The following is a 21,334-nucleotide window of genomic DNA, read 5'->3' on the forward strand; positions in this document are numbered from 1 at the left end:
TAGTAGTTTCTTACCAAGAAGAAACAGTTGAATTATTCTTAAAGCATACATGTTCACATTATTATATGATAAACTTTGTCGGTGGAACGGCCACCCGCGGTCTCCTGCGCAGATGGGCTCCGTGGCCTAGCGCCCTGGTCCCCGCCGCCCGTGATCGCGCTCCCAGTCCCGCGAGGGGTCGTCGCCGAGGCTTCTCCCAGCCCACAGGCAAAAGCATGGCAGCCATGCCCTCCAGCGGCCCACTCGTGGCCACCCACGACTACTATCGGCGCCGCCTGGGCGCCACTTCCAGTAACAGCTCCTGCGGAAGTGCCGAGTGCCCTGGGGAAGCCATCCCCCACCAGCCCGCTCTCCCCAAAGCCCACGCAGGACACGGGTGGGCTAGCTTCTTTTTCAGGAACTCCACTCTCCCGTTCATGGCCACAGTGTTTGCGTCCTCAGAGCACTCGGAATCTGCCCAGGCCTCCGCCAGCACGATCACCTATGACCTGGCTCGGGAAGCCGTGGGGAAGCAGCAGCCTGGCAAAACCAACTGTAGGCCCCTGCCCTGAGTGGCCCCCAACAGCTGCCAGGCTTCCTTCCAAGGCACTAGGCTCATCAGAGCCCCCCCTTCCCTCCCGACACTAAGTGGGCTGCAGCCAGCGGAAGCAGTTGTTTTTTAATATTAAAACAGCAAAACACCAAAAAGGAAGTTGAGAGGACCCCACTCCTTACTATCCAAGCCACACAAGAGCCTTCCTGACACCCCAAAACCCTGTGCCTTGCACCAAGTGGAAAATAAACTCCAAGGAGCCGGCAAAACAAAAACAGTCAATCCTCTACAATTCAAATGTCCAGGTGAAGATTATAATCTTCACATATTAACTATTTTGTTTACGTATCTAGAAGAAACAGCTCAATTAATATAAAAACATGTTTAGTAAAGATTACATAATAGTTTATCTGCTGTAGCTTAACTCCCAAATATTCAGTTTCAGTTTTCAAGTATTAACTTTATTTTCCATGCTTGTGTATCTTTGTATCCCCAACTTCTCAGCAAAGAGAGAGAGAAGAAAAAGGACCTAAGGTGTTCTCCAGGACACATCCTTGGGGTGACAGTGATGCGCAGCAGGACCCTGTGGGGCTCCTGGGCACAAAAGCCTTTCTGTGTCCCCCATTCCTTGATTACAGGAAACCGGCTTCATTCAGCCTCCACGACCTTCCCTGAGTGCGGAGGAGCAGGTTCAAACAGATGCTAATTAGGGAAGGGAGGGGATACAGAGACAAGGGAGGAACAGTCAAGAGAAACAATAGTGTAATTTGGGGGCTGGGTCCTGGTTCCCCCCAAGGGATACACACACACTGTAACAGTATCTTTGAGCTGCTCTGCAGAGACTGAAGCCCTCACCAGGTGGGAGAAGTTAACGGTTAATTACAGTATGCTGCCTATGCTGCCCAGCAGCACGTAGACCCCAGACTAGGTGGAACCAGAAGGTGGATGATGCTGACGCCCACTTACCTCCCCACCAGCCAATCAGAAGAATGTCCACGAGCTCATCACATTCTCCTTGAACCATTACTATAAAATTTCTCACTACCCCCTCCACGTTGGGACGCACTGTTTTGAGGGCATTAGCCACCTGTGGCCCCCTTTGCCTGGCAAAACAATAAAGCTATTCTCTACTTCACCCAAAACTCTGTCTCTGAGATTTAATTCAGTGTCGGGATAGAGAGGCTAGATTCGGCTTCAATGGAAATGTTGTGTATCATGATTGTGGTACACGTAACACAACTGTGTGTATTTGTCAAAATTCAGAGAACTGTACACCTAAAATGGGTGATTTTTTACTGTATGCCAATGATACCTTAATAAACATGATTTAAACCAAAACAGAACACACCCTTGAACCAGGAAGTCTGATGTTGTAAGAGGGCACATAAGCAGATTTAAAAACCTGATTTTACAACTGAACTAGGAAAGAAAAGTTCCAACATTGTAATCCAAATGACCATAAAGGAAAATCTCCTAGACCGTCACGTCTCAGCGGGTGGCGTCAGCCACGGCCCTGTAAACACTCAGCCCTGAGTAGCAAGGCAAAGCGCCCAGCAAAGGCCCCCAACTCCTGCTTAGAGCTGCCTTGGCAAGACTGGACACAGAAGGAACACGCACACCCCCCTTAGCCCTGGGGACCACGGCAGGTCTGCGCAAACACAATCCCACGAATCACCATGTTTCAAAATCGTCAGAAAGACTTTCAAGACTCTCTTGGTTGCAGTCGACAGAAACTCACCTCCTGCCCACATCCTTGCCTAGTTCACACCCTCACTGTACTCAGGTCTCTGCTCAAATATCTCTTTGCAGAAAGGCCTCCCTATTCCAAATAACCACCTCCCTCTTCACTCTATCCGCTTGCTCTGACTGGCTTTTTTTCTTCATAGCACTTGTCCCAATAGGACATTGTCATATACATATATATATATATATATATAAAATGAAGCTTACAGTCTAGTGGGGGAAACAACTAATTCACAATTCACACATATAGTTGGCTTTCTGTCCACTAGACTGTAAGTTCTATGAGGGCAGAGGGCTTTTATCTTTTCTGTTCACATCCACAGCCTCAGCCGTTGAGCAGTGCTTGGTATATAGTAGGAGCTCCATAAATATTTGAAGAATAAAGTGAAGAGGAGAATCGATTTCTGAATCCAAACCACAGCAAAAGGGAGGAATAATCGAACTAAGGACTCGAATGCCCTCAGGGCTCCCTTGACGGTTCCGCTGCCACTCAATCTGGTGTCCCTTCACTCTCTCAATGATCCGCATCATGGGTGACTGACGCTCCAGCTTACCTTATCACAACTCCACAGCCGAGGGCAAAGCGTTTCTCTCTCTCAGCTCCAGGTCGCTGCGCCCCAGGGAAGTGTTCAGATTGGTTTGCCTTCCCCGGATGTCCAGAGCGGCCCGGACAAAGCCATAGAGCATCTCATGTCTCACTCTCCGATCCTACTTGCTCTATCGATTTTGGAGCTGTTGCCCCAGTTTTAATCTGGTTTTGCCTGGGCAAAGAGAGCTGGGGGTGCCCCCCAGGGTAGCCCTTGACCACTGACTGACAGGCCAGGAGGAGCAACTCCAGTCCCTGTGCTCCCGATGGGGACAGCTCTGAGGTGTGACCTCCACTGTCCGCGGAGCTCCCTCAGGACTGAGCCCAAGTTACCCTCTGTGGGCTTGCAGGCTGCTGCACTCTTGCTTGGCCTCCTTCCTTCCCACACCCGCTTCCCACTCGCCTGCTTGGGAACGCCTACTAATAAATCACTTTCACGTGAATTCTCCTCTCAGGGTTTACATCTGGGACATCCAACAAGCTCCGTCGGGGCCTTTAGCTCTCTACCGATTTGCTGTAAGTTTTTTTGAGAGAAAATCTTTTCACAGATTCCTGTCTCCCCTCCACACACGTGTACTGCAGAAATGTTTACTTACTTGCTTTTAATATGTTCCTATCCTTAGAGATCTTTCCGCTTTTCCCTGTTTTAACTTGGGATCCTTTCACTGTTTCTCAGATCTGCTAATTTTCCCACTTTGCTTATGACTGATGATGGCTTGTCTAGCCACCCTAACTCAATGTGTTAAAGAAACACTCCTGGTATTTTCCATACTTTTCTTCTCTCTCTCTTCTATATTAGGTTCTTGCTCAAGATATCTCAAGGTCATGTTTGACTTCACCTTAATTTAACAGTCGATCATTATTAACCATACCACCTTTGCCTAGTATACATCTCTGAAAAGAGGCAATGCAATGAAACCGTCAGAACACCTGGTGGGCGTCTTAACTATTTTCTAAAACATTTAATTCAGTTCAATTCAGTGAAACTGAGTAATTATTATCAGATAAATTTATATATACACCATTATGGAAAATAATAAAACAAGTCCTGAGTATCTATGATTCAAGCTCAACTGAGATAAACATTGAAATCAAATAGGAGTTTCAAATAGGAGGATATGAAAAAACATGGGGAGAAAGGTTAAGATGTGACACAAGCATTTTTGACAGTTCGAAACACTGGATTAACCATTACCCTTTGCTTAGACAGATAAGGGAGAAGATAAGCAAATATTTACCTACAAGTTTTCACAACATTTAAGCTAAATCTTTACTTCTATATATGGTCATTATAAAGTTGACTTTCTAAGGCTGTTTACCGAAAAGGGGCAAAGAGCATTTCTATAATCTTGCAAGGTTAGTTTTAGTAACTCTAAAGACTGTTGACTTGTAACCCTGAGACTATGAATGTTTATGACAGGAAACTGCATGTTAGAATGTTTGGGGTAGAAAATTGTGCTTGTTTGCTTAAGCTTTTAAGCTATGTTTGTCCTAGGAGGTTGATTTTACTCACCAGCTCTTTGATAATTGATCTGCCATTTTTGACCTCACTGATCCAGCTCTAATTAACTCAAGTAAAAGAATGTGCAGATTAGTTTGGAATTAAGGACATTGCTGAAGGCATTTCTTGGGAAAAGTAATTTTACCAACAAAATAAATAAGTGACTAACAGAAGAACTCTAAAACCTGAATATGGATCGCAGCACTCTGTAAAAGCCCCAAATCGAAAACTGTGCAAATACTGCCTGATGATAGTTGGATAAATATACTGTGGTATGTTTACACAATGGAATACTATGCAGAAATGAGAATGAACAAATTACAATTAGACACAACATCGTTGTGCTGGATCTCATAAACAAAATGTTGAGTGAAAGAAACCAGACACAAAAGAGTACATATTGTATGTTTCCATTCATTTAAAGTAAAAAACAGGCAAAACTAATTTATAGTGGCGGGATAGTGCTTATCTTGGGGCAATAATGCCTGAAAGGGGGCATGATGAGGGTGTTCTGGGTAGCTGACACTGCTCTATTTCTTGAGTTACAGGTTTATTTGAGTAGTTTTCTCAATGCTATCCTTCACTACATGTTTTTAAAAACCTCATGCAATATGGAATCTCTATTTTCTTTTTTTTAACTGAAGTATAGTTGATTTACAATATTGTATTAGTTTCAGGTGTATGGAAAAGTGATTCACTTATGGGTACATGTACATATTCTTTTTCATATTCTTTTCCATTATGGTTTATTACAGGGTATTGAATCTAGTTCCCTGTGCTATACAGTAGGACCTTGTTGTTTATCTATTTTATATACAGTAGCTTGTATGGAATCTCTATTTTCAAGGGCACTTTATCTGTTTCCCAAAAGAATTTGATTAGTCTTTCAGATCCAGGAAGGATGCTAGACACTGGGAACACTGAGGTGAGAAACAGACTCTGCACTCAAAGATCTCGAGGTATGATGAGGGAGAGGCTCTGACATAGGGTCAGATGTAAGCAGAGGTTTCTGCAGTGGTACAGAGGTGAGTACCTGTCTCAGTCTGTGGATGGGAGGGATCGTGGAAGGCTTCCAGTAAGAGGTGATGCTTGAGTCATGTCTTAAAGATCAAATAAGCATTAGCCAGACAGAGAAGGAGCAAAGAAGGATCTCAGAGGGAGGAAATCTCAATGGGCAAATCATAAGAGAACATGCCCATAACTGGATGCGGCATGAGTGCAGCATACAAATAAGGTAGAAAAGAGGTAAGCAAGGGCCTGATCCAGAAGGAAAATGCTCATGAGCTAAGGGAGTTTGGACTTTATTCTGGGATCAATAGGAAGTCATTGAAAGGTTTTAAGCAGGGGAATGCTGTGATTGTTGTGATCCTATTGGTATTTTTTTCAGCTTTACCAAGGTATAATTGATGGATAAAATTGTAATATATTTAAAGTGTACAATGTGACTTGATACTTGTATACTATGTATATATTGTGAAAGAGTATTCACAATCAAGTTAATTAACACATCCATCACCTCACATATCTGCCTTTTTATTTTGCTGAGAACACTCAAGATCTCTCTTAACAAACTTCAATATATGCTTCAAAGTTGCTATGAGATCTTAAACGTTCTCTCCACACACAAAAAAAGATAATTATGTGACATGGTAGAGATGTTAGCTAACATTTTGGTGGTAATCATATTGCAATATATAAATGTGTCAAATCAACACGTTGTACACCTTAAACTTACACAATGTTATATGTCAATTATATCTCAATTTTAAAAACTATACAATACAGTATTATCAACTATAGTTACCATGCTATACATTAGATACTCAGACTTTATTCATCTTATAGCTGAAAGTTTGTACCCTTTTACCAACCTTATACATGGATTTTTTTCAATAGTAAATACAGAACTACATGATCTGCGGTTGGGGTTGGTGGACTCTGCAGATGCAGAACTGTGGATATGGAGGGCTGACTATGGGACTTGAGCATCCTCAGATTTCGGTATCTGTGCTGGGTCCTGGAACCAATCCCCTGTGGATACTGAGGGACGACTGTATGCATTTATTATGTTGAGGTACATTCCATCTATACCTAATTTGTTGAGAGTTTTCATCATGAAAGGATGTTGAGTTTTGTCAAATGCTTTTTCTGCATCTATTGAGAGAATCATATGATTTTTATCCTTCATTTTGTTAATGTGGTGTATCTCATTTACTAACTTGTATGTGTTGAACCATCCTTGCATGCCAGGAGTAAATCTCACTTGATTATGGTGTATGATCCTTTTAATGTACTGCTGAATTCAGTTTGCTAATGTTCTGCTGAGGATTTTTACATCAATGTTCATCAAGGATATTTACCTGTAACTTTCTTTTCTTGTGTTGTCCTTGTCTGGCTTTAGTATTGGGGTAATGCTGGCCTGGTAAAATGAGTTTGGAAGTGTTCCATCCTCTTTGATTTCCTATTGGTATTTTTAAAAGGCCATTCTGGCTGCTGTGGGGACCTGGTGGGTTCTCCTAGGTGGGTGAGTGAACCTGAGCAGATACAACAATAACAACAACAACAGACATCTAAACAAGAATAAAAACACAAGATCTGGGATGTAACAGGGTGGTGAGGCGGGGAAATATTGGAAACAATTACTCAGCGTCTTCTTTGATAGGAAAACACAGCTCCTGGTCCCTATCACAGATATTAGCAGTCCAAATAAGCCCACTGGTGGCCACCCAATACTACAGTGTTGCAACAGTCCTTTTGCTTTGCCTTAAACCCATAATCATTTACTCAGATATATCCACGAGAACTTTTATTGCACAATTCTCCCATAGATACATCCAAAAATCCTGGCCATCAGAACTGTGAATAGTTTTAGTCATCTCCAGATTTTGCCCATGAACCTGTGATTTAGTAAAGAGATGCTTCAACCACCTCAGGAATCAGCAGAAGCATTTCATCAAGTATTTGTCCACCCTCCCATTCAGTGGGTAAAGTGTTACCACACTAAGCCTGGGTTGTGAGTCTAGGAGGCTTGGAATCAGTGTAATTCTTTGTTCCAACAATGTTATCTGTCAATGAATATCTAGGTGAAGATGATTCCTACTTTAAATACGAGAAGAGGGGCAGAATAGGGAACAACTTCTTACACAAAGGCTGTGCTAGAATTTATAGTTGTGTGCTCTCATCATCACATTTATCAAAGGTTATTTTTTATTTATTTATTTATTTTACAGTGCAACGAAGTCTAACCCACAGGGTTTTAGCTAGGCACGATAAAACAAAACAGAGATTATGATTTTGAAATCCAAGGCAAATGATGTTTTGACTTGAATGCTTTTGCTTACTTCTACCGACAGAAAAGTTTGCTGAAAAATTACAGGGGAAAGAAGCATTCCCTAGGTGTTAAAGTAGGAAAAATACAGCCCTTCTAAGATGCTTTGTTCCTCCCAAACCCCGACACTCCATATGCTTTATAGACTAAGAACTTCTGCCCATTTTTAGTACACCAAAAAGCTAAATCTGCATGGAGAAGTGTGGCATGAGTCAACGTCTTTTGGTTGAGGAGAAGATACCCCATGAAGTCATTTTAAACCAAGCTTTGGATGTAGTCAATGTTTAGTATGCAGAATGAAAAAAAATTCATGACTTAGAAAAACTGATGCACAGAGTGGAATTTTAGAGCTAGATATTTATTGACAGATAGCAACTTGCTAAGTACTGTTGGAGCAAAGAACTAGACTGAGTCCAAGCCTCCAGGATTCACAACCCAGGCTTGGTGGGTTAAAACTTCACCCACTGAGGGGCCCTTCCCTGGTTGCACAGTGGTTAAGAATCCACCTGCCAATGCAGGGGACACGGGTTCGAGCCCTGGTCCGGGAAGATCCCACACGCCGCGGAGCAACTAAGCCTGTGCGCCACAACTACTGAGCCTGTGCTCTAGGGCCTGTGAGCCACAGCTACTGAGCCCACGTGCTGCAACTACTGAAGCCTGGGCGCCTAGAGCCATGCTCCGCAACAAGAGAAGCCACCGCAATGAGAAGCCCGTGCACCACAACGAAGAGGAGCCCCTACTCGCTGCAACTAGAGAAAGCCCGTGCGCAGCAACGAAGACCCAACGCAGCTAAAAATAAATAAATAAATAAAAATAATAGTAAAGTGAAATTTAAAAAAAACAAAAACTTCACCCACTGAACTGGAGGGTGGGCAAGTACTTGATGACTTTGACATTAGGATGTAACCTTTTCCCACCTGCTTCTCTGCACTATGTGTGCCCAAGCTGGATGTATCAGGTCAAACTAGGAGTTAGAACTTAAATTGGTATAATCCCATTCGCAGAGTGTTAACTACGTAACTAGAATTTCAACATCTGTGCCATTGTTTTGCCTTTCCCAAACTCAGTTTTTGAATTAGTTAATCCTTGCAAAATGGAATAATATTTAATGTTTTTGAAGTCTTTAAAGATGATGCTGAAGATTTAAACTTGACATTTTCTACAATCTCTTAGTTGCAACACATTTTCTTATTGATCATTAAAAAGTAAAGGCATCAATGATCCAAAGTCGCTGAGCAAATGATGTCTCCTATAGTATGTACAGGGACTAGAATGCAGGATTGTGCCACATGGCGCATAGGTGGCACGAGAAATGTAAAGTATCCCAGACTTCCCAACACTCAAGTGAACACAAAAATTCTTCATGAATTAAGTTCAGGCTCCTGGGCTCACAGATCCATGCAAGGCAGCAATAGGTCTATTGTTTGCTGGTTGGCTTGGCATGTGCATAAGCTAGGGAGTAGGCCTGCTTTGGGAGGAGTTAAGGTGGGGATGTTTCGTTCTCTTCTTCCGGCAGCAAGCCATGGTTTATCATCCCATTTTAACAGATAGAGTTTAAAAAATGGAAGGAATCCCAGTTTTTATAAGTAACAGCGGGGACTTTTTTCCCACCAGGATTAAGGGTGTGCAAAGGGCAACAGGCAGTGATTTTCTGGGCACTTAAAGAAGCCTAGGGAACAGCTTAAGCTGGAATCATAACTTTGGAGCCAAAAGATGGTGGTTCAGGGCAGAGGAAAACTGGTTCAGGGCAGAGGAAAACTGTAGGCATAAAAGGAGGGTGTAGGTGGGTGTGTGTGGAGGGTACACTACGGCTGGGGAAACTGTAAGAAATGGAGGTATTTACAAGACTGGGGGTGAGGGGATTTGTTTCCTTACACAACTTGCAGATTTAATATTCATGATATCGTTGTCTGTTAATTAATTCTCTCTCTCTAGCTTTGAGCTGAGGAGGCATTTTCTACGAGCTGGGTACCTGCCTGAAGAAAGTGAAGCATAAGCTGGATTCCTTCTCCCACAAATGTAACCCAGACCTTTGGTGCCAGAGGATCACTGAAGCCAAGGGTTACACTGGCCAGCAGTCTCAGCCCTGGAGTTCTGAATTTCAATTCTTTTTTCAAAGCAGATGCACTATTTCTAAAAGTTATTTGTTCCAGCTTTACTGTTTGACCTAAATCAATCTTTTGGCAATCTCAGCCGTGCTCTTTGTCTATATAACAGACTTAATGGCTCATCTTGAAGAGATTCAGACTGGATGAATAATTGCCTTGAAAAAACCAGAAGCAGTGACTCATCATTCTAAAAAATCCATACTGCTTGGCATTTACAGCACTCCTACTCTGTTTCATAGGAGACGAAAAAAGAATTTGCTGTTTGTGCCCTCTGAAGAATGAATCCTCTTCCCATCCCTGGAAGACAAGGTGCATTATCAATGGAGCAGGTCACTTCAGACAATATCTCCAGTCCTTTCAAGGATGTTGGGAGCAGGAAGTACACATCACTACACGCTTGAGGTCTTGGGCCCACAAGAATCTGTACCTTTGGGTGTGATGCCAGGGATCCAGCAATGGCTCTGGTGGGAGTGCCACGGTTAGAATTCGTGGCTTTTACCTTCCGCTCCTCACCATTGGCCTGTCCTCAGGCTCTTCCCAGAAACCAGAGAGATTAGCAGAATTTAAAAAGCAAGAGAAAAGGCAAAGAGATTAGAACTTGGCTTTTGAAGGGATCCACTGGGGACACACTGCCCCAACCAGTGGGGGCAGGCATAAGGGCTTTTCCATATCTCAGTTGTGGTAGAGAAAGGTCAAGGGGGAAGAAGAAAAGTGATAGAACTTGTGTGGCAGAAATTGGCTATTCAACAAACCCTCATCTTTTCCCCCTGGCCCTTTACTGGACTACATTTCCCAGCCTCCCCTGTGATTAGGTCGTGCCACATGACTGAGTTCTGGCCAATGCAATATGGGTAGAAAAGCCACATATGCCACTTCCAGGCCTGGGCCATTTAACTCCTCCTGTGCAAGCGATCTCTCTTACTCTCTCTCCCTCTATCTAACCCCTCCCTACCATCTGCTGATTGAATTGATGCTCGGAGTAATCTTGGAAGCCATGTTTTAAAGATTTTAGATACTTCTTCTGCCTGAGGTCCCAAATACTGAGAGAACACAGAGGCCCCTAGCCCCAACTCCCTGTACCAACTGTACTTTTTATGATCAAGAAATAAACTTGTTTTGTTAAACCACCAAGATTATAGGGTTTACCTATTAAAACAGCTAGCTTTAACTTAACTAGTATGGAATTCAACCTAATAGAAGAGACATTTTTATATGGCTGTCAAAATTATTATTCACATCTACTTGATGACCTGTTTAGATTTTTTTTCTAGTTTTCCACTGTGATAACATAATTTTAAAGACTTAGTCGTTCTGACTCCCCAGAAGGAAGGGATTTCAGACACATGCTCGGCCCAAAGCCTAAGCACCTGGAGACTGGGCAGAGTTCCTTTGAGCACACAAACATGCCAGAAAGAAAGACAAAAGGTGACCCCATTTCTCCCAATTACATAGATGCAGGAAGAAAGGGTGGTTAACTCCTTAAATTTTTTAAAAATTTGATTCCCAATTGCAACAGCCTGTATTTGGAAAGTTTGAAAAACGTATATTTTTAAAAAGTTTTTAAAACCCTACATAATTAGAAACATATGACCTGACTGATCTCCTCCAAACTTAGGCCAATATTTAGCACTGAGGTTTTGTATTGAATTCCCAGAGACTTTTTGGTACATAGTATATTTCTCTGTTTCTTGTCATCAATTACAAGCTGGGTACTGCTGTTCTGAATTGTCATATTCAGAATCATTCATCTGTCCTGCTTCAGGGTGCCAGCATGTTGAAGCCAGCCCATAAGAACTGCATCAGAAGCTATCCAAGGCATCTGCAGCACCTTTGGAACTTCTCAAGGCCACCTAGATTGGTCAATCCATCTTCATGGTTTTCCTGGCTTCTTGACCACTTTTTAATTTCTCAGTTCCCACTTTCCACCTAGCCCTCTTGGGTCAGTCATCTAATATTGTACATGTAATATTGTACTGGCCCCTGGCATGATCCTAAAAGAATGCTCAATTGTCAACCAATGTTCAACTGTCAAAGAACATGGGCTGGCCAGTAGGGATATTTCCATGTGGTCACAGCAGGACATGTGGCAGCAATGCTGGTTGCCATGAGCTCAAAGAGCATGGTCAGGTGGTGCTACTACAGGCACACTTCAGTGTAAAGGACACTAGTCATTTACAGATACACCCAAGTCTCAATTTTAGCCACTAACTTTATCTAACGACTATCACCAGCCTTTTACCAAAGCTATTACAGAGGAGCAGAGCCATACTTTGAGTTTCCTGTGCTATGCCTTCCGTGCCTTACTGTAGCAGATGCTATCGGTGCCCTGCCCATATCTCCTTGGCAATACTGCTGTTTACTGTGGGCTACTTACCGTGAACACCTGTGACTCTCTGCCTGAGGGCAAGTTTTATGGTTGTAAAGCATACTCAGTCTGCAGTGCTGAGGAGCTAATGCCCCCAGAAGTAGCCTTCAACCAACAACTAATGGGGGAATTGGTAGATAAGTGCCCCAGCTTCCTTAACCCTCAGGTGGAATAATTCTGAGGCATATTCTACACCATCTCCTAGAGTTTCCCCGTAGGATTGAGTTCCGGTTGCGCACGTTGGTGACTGGATTGCTAACACACCACTAACTGGCTTTCTTCCCTTCTCTGTCTCACTTCCCCACACCCCTACTGATGCTTTCTGGGATCTCCTTCCATATAAACCACACGCAACCAAATCCTTGTCTTAGGCTGCTGAACAGAAGTAACCAAGCTAAGAAAGCTACTGTCCTCTGATTGTAAAATGAAGCAGAAAAGTGACCCCTAAAAAGTTACCAGAAAAAGGAAGAAGCAATGAAAGAGGTCTATATTTTCCACGGAACAAACAATGGAGCTCCTTGATAGAGATTATTTATTATCCTCGACTTGTGCTGTTCAATATGGTAGCCATTAGCCATATGTGGCCATTGAGCACTGAAATGTGGCTAGAGCAACTGAGGAAATAAATTTTAGATTTTACTGAATTTTAATTAGTTTAAATTTAACTAGCCACACATGGCTAGTGCCTACTGGATTAGACAGTAAAAGTTATGGAACACTTCCATCACTGCAGAAAGTTTTATTGGGCAGCACTGGTGTGGAGCAAGGGAAGGAAGCATTTTTCTGGGAAAGGCCAGATAGTAAATATTTCAGACTTTGTGGGCCGTATGACCTCTGATACAACTACTCAACTCTGCTGTTGTAGTGTGAAAGTAGCCACAGACAACGTCATGTAAGACATGTAAGTGAACAAGCATGGCTGTTTCCCAATAATACTTTATGAACACTGAAATTTGAATTTCATATAATTTTCTCACGGCACAAAAGATATTATTCTTCTTTTGATTTTTCCCCAACCATTTGAAAGTGTAGCTGATGGCACTGTACAAAAACAGGTGGTGGGCCATTGTTTGCTGGCCCTTATTCTAGACTATCATCATTGTTAACTGTTACTGAGGGAAATATTATTAAGATGCCCCAATAACACAATGCAGATCGTGACATCATTGACCAAAGCGTCAAATGAGCTGATCACCCTAAACTAAATCAACCTTTGAAGACAAAAACTTAGTTCAGAGGGAGGATTACTGTCAACTGAAGATGGTAAGAAGAATTTTTTTCTGACGATTACAAGGTTCCTTCCCTGGTGGTCACTGAGAACCATTAGGGCCGCTTTTAAGAAAATCATCGAAGCCCAGGATGTGCCTGTATCCCTCCCCTGGCCCATTTTGCTCCTCACAACAGCACTTTCCTCACACAGAGGAACTCAGCGGTGTTCTCTAACCTTTCAATTCCTATTCGTTTGCCCTGTCTGCCACATTTCTTTCTCTACCTCCTGCCACAAAGATCAATACTTAGGTCTGGCAAAGATTCACTCAAAGCTTTCAAATGGCTCCCAGCATGATAAAAGGTTGGTTTTCAAAAACACAGTGTTCTCAGAATATGAGCCCATCAAAATAGCTAATTTAATCTTGAGACACCAGGAATTAAAGAAGTGTTATCTATACGACACAGACAATTCTTCATTTTTGAGAAGCTGTTTCAGAGCCAGCTCAAAAAAAAATGGAGAGGTGATGGGAGTTGGGACCGGGAGTGTTTCCAGCTGGACAATTTAATACCACAGTCCTCCACTGTAACTCAATGGAGAATTGGCCACATCAAGCTAAAGGATCAAAAATGAGGTACCTGGCAGGGATCAATAAAGCAGTAGGGGAGAACTGTTTCTGAAAAAGACTGAGCTATCTGCTCAATCAGCTCTCAAGAGCTCCCAGAAGAAATGATGGGCACTGACATTTTGTCAGCTGTGCCAACAGGGCCCAGACACCCAGCTGGTGCCTATGATGGTAGCTCTCGCCTGAGGGTCAAAGGTCTCGAGGCTTGGAGAAGCAGGTGTGTTTTTTTTTTTTTTTTTGCTTCCTTTTAAAAAAATGATGCATGGTGTTTCAGCAAAAAAAAAAAAAAAAAAAACTTGTGAAAGTAATATCCTTTTCAGCCGGGGTTTAAAACAGCCACTGAAAGCTCTTTGTAATCGATAATACAGATCTAATTATGGGGCCTATATTAAACAGGTAGGAATTATGTTAACTTTACAACTTCCTTGTGGGAAGAACAAGCAGAAATTGACCCTATGTGTTTTTATATATCTCATACTGAATGCACAGACGACAGCAGGAGAAATACATAGCACATATAGAGGACTTGACCCATCATTATGCTATCATTCAACTCTTACAACAATACTCTGTTTCTTTTAGAGGTGGGGAAATAGAGCCTTGGAGAGGTCGATTTGGCCAAGCCTCTCGATGAATGGATGGTGGAGTCAAGCTGCAATCCAACTGTTACTCCTGATTCCAAAGCCAGCCCTGGCCTGCTCTTCCACGCTGGGGAGAGATTCTATTGTGCACAACGGTGCAAAATGGGCCTAACTTTGGTTCAGGTGCTGGTGAAAGGCCATGGGCAGACCTAGGAAACCCGACTTGGGTGCTCCCCAGCTAGACCCTCAAAATGTGATGGAGAATCCAAAAACAAATGAAATTGTTTTCTTTGAAGCCCTTACCAAGGCCAGATGCCCAGAGTGACTGCTCCGTTAGCTGTCAGCCAATCAGCTTACCCCATAAATGTGCAAAGGAGATTCCCTATTTCCAAAATAGCTTCAGGTTTTCCCTCCCCCTCTCTCCAGCCTTTTATAAATCCTGTTTTGGCCTTCTTTAATTCAGTCTACCAACTGATTCTCTCACATGTAAGGAAACAACTTGCATACAAAAGAATTAAATATCCCTGAGTTATTCTTTGATGTAGGTAAACCATGCCAGTGGCAGCAGGACTGTACATACTCTAGAACAAGGTAGCGTTTAAGTTTTTTTTGTATCAAGCACATACCTTCTTTTTAAAAATTAAACTTGTCATTTTGAGATAAATGTAGACTCACATGCATTGTAAGAAATAATAGAGATTTCCCCTGTGCCCTTTACCTAGTTCCCCCAGTGGCGCCATCTTGCAAACCTATAGTACAATTGTATTGCTATTTTTTAAAAAAATTGTTTGTGTTTCTTTAAAATTCAGCTTTACTGAGGTATAATCGACACATAAAATTGTAAGATATTTAAAGTATATATCATGGTGATTCGATGTATGAATCCATTGTGGAAGGATTCCCTATATCTAATTAATTAACACGTTCATGACCTCACACATTTATCTTTTTTTCTATTTTTGTTGAGAATATTTAAGTTCTACTCTCTTAGTGAATTTCAATTAGAAAATACAGTGTTATCAACTATAGTCACCATGTTTTACATTCGATCCTCAGACCTTATTCATCTTATAGCTGAAAGTTTGTACCCTTTGACCTTCGGCCAACCTCTCCCTATTTCCCCCACCCTCCAGCCCCTGGCAGCCACTTTTCTATTCTCTGTTTCTATGAGTTTGATTTTTTGTTTGTTTGCTTGTTTTAGATTGCATGTATAAGTGATACCATGTGGTATCTGTCTTTCTCTTTCTGGCTTACGTCGCTTAGCATAATGCCCTCAAGGTCCATCCATGTTGTCGCAAATGGGAGGATTTCCTTCTTTTTGTATTAATTTTATAGTAAATGAAAAATTGTTTCATTGCTAAGGGGAGAAAAGAGACAAGGGGCAGCTGGGGATGAATGCAAAGTCACAGCAATGGATCTGTTTATTAATTTAAGGGGGGGTGAGAGTTGAGTAAGTTAAAATGATGACAGGAAGTAATGGGAGACAAGAGAGGAGACTGAATCCCCTAGGCCAACTCGCTGTGCTCTCCCAGGGTTTCCTGCCACTGTGGATTCAGCATATGCTCTGCTCAAATGGCAGAGAAGAGAGTGAGTATTTTATTTCATTCCTGTTTGAGGAAAGAGAGACTTCCTGATTGGGGCCCTGAAAATGGATTCTCCAAATGGACAGAAACACAGATGGCTAATACTTCTGGTATGTACCCTCACCATCTCTCTTCTCTGTCCCCCTCCCTTGACATTCAGGCTCATGGGTGAGTTCATTTAGCCACATCATGCCCAAATGGGTGACACATGGCAGACCAACTTTATGCCACTGAGCTGTTCATTACTCCCAGTTGTCTTCTAAATTATAGCTCAAATAAAGAAAAAAAAAAGAGTACAGGCCCACTTTCTGTAATTTCCTTTTCTCCTTCGTCTTCATACAGAATCTTTCATTAACTTCCTTTATCATTGTGATATAAGTGCAACCAAGGATAATGCAGCAATTTTGATCTTAATTTGCAAAGAAGACATGCTTCAGTGTTTCATTTGCTCATCTTTAGTCCTTAACGCAAGAAAACATTTTAAAAGACCATAATGAATAACTCTTTACTTTCAGATGCTACTTTAACAATTACTCATCTCTTATAGCATTTTCTTGTTTACAGGCATGTAAATATCCCCTCTGGGTATACAAATGTGCTGAATAAATATTCCCTCTCATAGGAGGGTCATACTGGATAAGAGGCACTCAGGAAGCTTTATTCTGATCTATTTTTGTGGATTTATTCTACATATTCTACATTCATTTTAATGTGACAATTCCCCTGTGGTTTAAAATAGGATATGCTTATTCTTCTTAGAATTGAGGGACACTAAAATAAATTTGACTTAAATAGTTCCACCTGAAAAAAATGCACCACGATATCCAGGGATAGTGCCATAGAAACGAAATTTTGAAGCAAATCATATTACATACCTTTTTCTTCTAAAATTCAATACAGATGAAATATAGAAGACTTCAGGGCATTCAACCCTGGGCTCTGGACACACCACCCTTGCTTGATAATTAGGAGTGCAAGAACCTACCTCTCTCTCTTCACCCCTCATCCCATTTTGCTTTTCCCTAGTTCAGGCATGTGGTCACCCACAGCATTGGGGGTGGTGGGAGGTACAATGAAATTTTGGTTTGGGGGTGGTGGAGGAGAAGCATCTTAATTCACAGTATCCTGTGAACAACTCTGACATGAATTCCCAAATTAAGGCTTCGAATACCCTCTTCTTAACCATGGTCTGGCGCTTGTAGACAAATGGAAGGGAAGTAAGGAGAAAATCGATGTATCAGTTAGGACTACAGTGGTCTGTACGTAATAGCAACTTTTTCTAATGTACGGAAAATCAGAATTCTAGGAGTAGCAGTACAAGATGCCACCAGGGACACAGGTTACTTTCATCTTTCTATTCTGCCATCTTTGGGCTACGGCTACCATCTCAAAGGTTGCAAGATGGCTGCTCCACCAGCACATCGTGCCCACATCCCAGAGAGGAAGAAGGAGAAGGGTGAAGGGAAAGACACTGAGTTTGCCCCTTTGTAGTGTCCCCCTTTCTATCAGGAGAGCGATTGCTCTTGGGGAAGCCTCACCTACTTGACATCTGCTCACATTTCACTGGACAAAAATGGATCACATGGACACTAGCTGTAAAGGAGTCTGGGGACACAGTGCAGCCTTGAACAATAACAGGCTCCTATCAGTAGAAATCATGAATGGGTTGGTAGCCATCAGTATCAGTAGAATAAGCAGGGAGAATGGATGCACAGCCATCAGTATGTATCCTGTGAAAAAGTTAAGACAATATCTGTCTTTATGTCCACAAATTTGAAGGGGCAAAAGAACACTTGGACTCCTCCTCTACAACTCTTGGGAGACACGCAGAGCAGCATAACGCATAGCATCTAGAATTAAGGCTTTAGATTCTGGAACTTTTTTTTTTTTTTTTTGGCCATACCGCGCAGCTTGCAGGATTTAGTTCCCCAACCAGGGATTGAACCTTGGCCCCTGGCAGTGAAAGCCCAGAATCCTAACCACTGGACCTCCAGGGAATTATTCTCTGGAACATGTGTATTTGAATGTTAGCTTTACCTGTTATCAACTATGACTTTGAATGGATCACTTTGCTTTTGTTTTGTCAAGACTACATTTCTCACGTCTACACGAGAGAGCTATTTAAAGATTAAATAGAATCATGTTTTCAAAAATCCCTTTCCTCCATTCCCCTACATTAGAAATCCCAGCACACAGACCCCCGAAGGCACACTATCATGATTTCAAAGAGGAGAAAAAAATGATCAGCTGCCCATAAACAAGAGAAGACTTAGATAAAGCGAAGTAACTCACTCTTTAGGTCACATTCTCACGTAGTGTGAAGTCAACTACATAATGAGACACAATGAAGGGACCACAGCATCTACCCCACGGCGTCTCATCTCTGTGTGTCACGATGCCATGAAGAACGTGTTTTGCTGAAGATGAGAAATGTGCTGAACCCCAAATGGGCCCAGCTACTCTAAAGTCCAGAACTTTCAGCAAATAATATAGACCTTCATTTCTAACAAAACTACTTCTAACAAATATTGACATAATATAGTGCCCAACTTAAGAGAACAAACATCCCCTCAGCTTCCATGCAGTTTTTGAGAATCACAACGAATGGAAAGAGGAATGTTGTCCAGGGAAACAAAAAAGTTAACATGAGCTTTGAAATGCCCCCAGGGCTTTGATCCCCAGCAACATGTTCTGTACTCAAATATACGGGCAACCTTACTTATCTGCTTATGTAGATATAATTTCACCATTTCTAAATTCCTTATATTTTTATATTTTAATTAAAGTAATCTTATTCTACATCACATTTCAGGAGATGGTTCGCTATGCATTTTAAGGAACAAACATTCTTTGACGGGATCATTGTTAAAAGATTAAAATAGATCGGTAATTTTGAATAGTCTTAGCAAAGGCTCCCATGCCTAAGGAGTTGTGTCTCTGGGTCGTGAACTCCACAACCCCTCCACAGTAAAGAACAGTTATGCCAGAGCAGCTATTTGCTGTCAGCTATAAGCTAAACACTGTTAAGCTGCTCTAATGGAAGTGTCGTACAGTATGTGTTCCGTGTGCCTGTCACGCCAATGAGTCACACTGTGTTTAAGGGTTGGATCACACTTTAAGAGGTGTATTGGTTATTTTAAATGCATCCAGGGCAGGATCTGAAAACTGTATCAAGGAGCAATGATTGAAGGAACTAGGGATGTTTAAAGTAGGGAGGCTGTAACTAATGGAAAACATGATCACTGTCTTCAGATATTTAAACGACTCTCAGACTCAAAAGAATACGGTTTTATTCTATATGGCTTCAAAGGTCAGAGGTAAGAGCGCTGAATACAAGTTACCCAGGGAGGGCATTCGATTCCGAGTGGGAAAGAACTGTTCCAGCAAGGAAATGAGCAGCCTCGTAAGAATTGAGTTCCTGTGCATTAAATATCTATCTGGCGCGTGGTGATCATCTGTCAGAGATATTGCATTAGGTGGGAGGATAGATTAGATTAACCTAAACATTTCTTCCAACCCTCAACTGATTCTAACACTCATAGTGCTTGGTGATTCTGACTTTCCAAATTCAGAAAGAAGACATCTCTAAATCTGACATAGGAGCCACAGCGATCTTCCTTTGTTTCCAGTGTACTTTAGGCTTTGAGGATTTGGGAGGATTGTGTTGTTAGGGTTATCGTATTCTAGTGGTATAAATAAGCTCTCTTACAGAAGTACCCAGAGCCCTTTAAGAAGGGCTATTCTGTTTTGGTGAGTTTTTGGTAAGTACTCCTCTTTATCGTGTGATCCATGGACAACAAGGTCAAAGCCACAGTTCCAAAGGCATGCCTATCAAAGCACAAAGGATTTCTTCCATCCACTGTTTACTTTTCCACACCCACTTTTCTGTCTACTATCCCGTGCTCTGAAGAGGGAGGGCACGGGGCTCCTCACCTACCAGGGTTTCCAAATCTTACCCTTTGGCGCATAGCTCCCTGTCACAGATGTACCAGCATTCCCTTCTGATCTGTAACTTGACCTACAATGGGCCAGGAAGGACTGGATGAAATAGAGGCTAGAGGCTGTCAGCTCAGAATGCAGACTGTCGCCTCACTCTCTCTTCTCCTCCAGGCTCAAAATGTTTCTGCAGAAACAGAGAGGAAACATATTCTCAGTAACATTAACATAGAATGCCAAGCATGACATGAATTATACGTGCATTTGTTCCACATGAATATATGAAATCAACACAGTATAAAAGCATCAGTAACCTTGTCTCCTGCCACCAAAGAAGTGAAGGAGAGTAAAAATCCGTTAGTGGTTTGAGCCAGATCAATACTGAACTCTCAGGCAGGAAACTGTGGTGCTCTCACAAAGAAAGCTCCTCAGACATCGCCCGCACCAGACGTGGAGCCAGACATCCTGACAGAGGCTAACATAATGGCTCATAAGCGGCGAGCGGCTCCTTAAATTGCAGCCTAAATTCTCCCACAGTATCTACAACTCAAAAGTCTCCTTGCAAAGGAAGCCCAAGATGAAAGAGCACTAAATATTTCCAAACAAGTTTTAAATCTCCTGGTTTGGGTGAATTACATCCCAGGGAACTAAGAGAGCATGCAAATGAGGTGACAGAATCATTATTTCTTTGTGGGAACTGGTAATATAAAAAGTCACAGAGAACTGAGACAGGGAAGCAGAATTCCCATTTTCAAAGGGGGGAAGAAGACAGCTTTCACATAGTATGGCTGGGTGAACTTGATCTTGATTTTCAGAAACGTTCTAGAACATATTAAAAGAATAATTTACATGTACTTAGAAAATGATGTAGCAGTCTCTAGGACCCAGCAGGGGTTCATGAAAAATGAGACTAATTTTTTCTTTAATCAAATTATTAGATGATTATGATAATCCAGGGAATGCAATAAGCAATATTATTTTTTAAAGGATCATCTTTTTTTTTTTTTTGTCTGTGCTGCGGGGCTTGTGGGATCTTAGTTCCCCAACCAGGGACTGAACAGGGGCCCTCAGCAGTGAGAGTGCGGAGTCCTAACCACTGGAAAGCCCGGGAATTCCCAGGATCATCTTTATTGAGGTGTAATTTACAACGAATAAACTGCACCCATTTAAAGTGTGTAGTCTGATGAATTTTGACAAATGTGTACACCCATGTAGCCATCACCATGATCAAGATACAGA

The 21,334-nt window shown here is 42.1% G+C and overlaps 1 pseudogene across 1 annotated transcript; it reads left to right on the forward strand.

Annotated features, from left to right (window-relative positions):
• The first annotated feature begins 215 nt into the window (after positions 1 to 215).
• Positions 216 to 1,242, forward strand: LOC309978081 (pancreatic progenitor cell differentiation and proliferation factor-like; annotated as a pseudogene). The gene is made up of 2 exons: positions 216 to 534; positions 1,171 to 1,242. The product of its transcript is annotated as a pancreatic progenitor cell differentiation and proliferation factor-like (transcript).
• Positions 1,243 to 21,334: the final 20,092 nt, after the last annotated feature.

The sequence above is a fragment of the Leucopleurus acutus genome (genome assembly GCF_964270905.1).
Source record: "Leucopleurus acutus genome assembly, chromosome: X".
In the NCBI taxonomy this organism is placed as follows: domain Eukaryota; kingdom Metazoa; phylum Chordata; class Mammalia; order Artiodactyla; family Delphinidae; genus Leucopleurus; species Leucopleurus acutus.